The 1,516-nt window shown below is 44.1% G+C and overlaps 1 non-coding gene across 1 annotated transcript; it reads right to left on the reverse strand.

The window, feature by feature from the left end:
- Window positions 1-563: 563 nt before the first annotated feature.
- LOC141679902 (small nucleolar RNA R71) lies at window positions 564-670 on the reverse strand. The gene has a single exon (XR_012558206.1). It is a non-coding gene; the product is annotated as a small nucleolar RNA R71 (small nucleolar RNA).
- Between the last annotated feature and the right edge of the window lie 846 nt (window positions 671-1,516).

Consider the following 1,516-nt stretch of genomic DNA (forward strand, 5'->3'; position numbering starts at 1 on the left):
TTTTTTCGGTTGTGTTTCAGGTACTTTAGCAAGCGTTTATGCAAACTCGTTCTCGTGCTCGCAAGAGGACTTTAGATACAGCTGAGGAGACAGACGAAGTTCTTGATACTCCGGAGAAGTTAGATTTTGAGGATTCAGATTCAGGAACTGAGCAGAAAGAACCAGTAAACATGGGAGATCGTATTGTTCAAGCTGATCCAGCTCTTATGGATTTTTCTCGACCCAAAATTGATGACATTCAGTCAAGCATCCTTCATCCGGCTATTCAAGCTAACACCTTTGAAATCAAGCCGGGCACTATTCAGATGGTGCAGAATTATGTTTCTTTTGGAGGAGCGGCAACTGAAGACCCCAACATGCACATAAGGAATTTTGTCGAGATCTGCAGCACTTTTAAGTATAATGGCGTGACTGATGAGGCTATCAAGTTGAGGCTTTTCCCATTCTCACTGAGGGACAAGGCTAAAGACTGGTTACACTCTGAACCAGCTGGGTCCATCACTACGTGGCAAGATCTTGCGCAAAAGTTTCTGGTGAAGTTTTATCCGATGGCAAAGACTGCTGCTATGAGGAGTGCTCTTACTCAGTTTACGCAGCAACCTACAGAGTCTATGTGCGAGGCTTGGGAACGCTACAAGGAAATGTTGATAAAATGTCCACATCATGGAATGCCGGATTGGATGGTGATCACTGGTTTCTATAATGGTTTGGGGGCCCAATCTCGGCCCATGCTCGATGCAGCAGCTGGAGGCGCCTTATGGGCTAAAAGCTATACTAAGGCGTATAATCTTATAGAGACGATGGTTGCGAATGAGCATCAAAACCCAACTCAGAGAATGACGTCAGGCAAGGTAGCAGGTATTCTGGAAGTTGATGCAGCCACCGCTATTGCAGCCCAGCTCCAAGCGCTATCAATGAAGGTTGATTCTCTGGCTACATATGGAGTTAATCAAATAGCTATGGTTTGTGAGCTTTGTGCAGGTTCTCATGCTACAGATCAATGTTCTCTTGTCAATAAATCTGTTCAGTATGTGAATAATTATCAGCGACAACAGCAGCCTATGCCAGCGACCTATCATCCTAACAACAGAAATCATCCAAATTTCAGATGGGGGAATAATCAGAATGCTATTCAGCCACCATATCAGCAAGGAGTGAGTAAACAGTTTAACCCACCTGGATTCCAGCAACCACAGCAGTATGTTACAAGGCAATCATATCCTCAACAGGGAAGTACAGCTGCACCTACTAGTGCTGATTTTGAGGAACTTAAGCTGTTATGCAAGAGTCAAGCGGTTTCTATCAAGACCTTGGAAAATCAAATCGGTCAATTAGCCAATGCAGTGCTCAATCGTCAACCTGACACTCTTCCCAGTGACACAGAAGTACCAGGCAGGAAGGAAGCTAAAGAGCAAGTCAAGGCTATTACCTTAAGGTCTGGAAAAGTAGCTGATGCTGAAAAGGCAAAAGAAGTAGAAGCTGAAATTAGAGATGAAGAATCTAAGCAAAAGGAGAA

This window comes from Apium graveolens, chromosome 1 (genome assembly GCF_009905375.1).
Source record: "Apium graveolens cultivar Ventura chromosome 1, ASM990537v1, whole genome shotgun sequence".
In the NCBI taxonomy this organism is placed as follows: Eukaryota; Viridiplantae; Streptophyta; class Magnoliopsida; order Apiales; family Apiaceae; genus Apium; species Apium graveolens.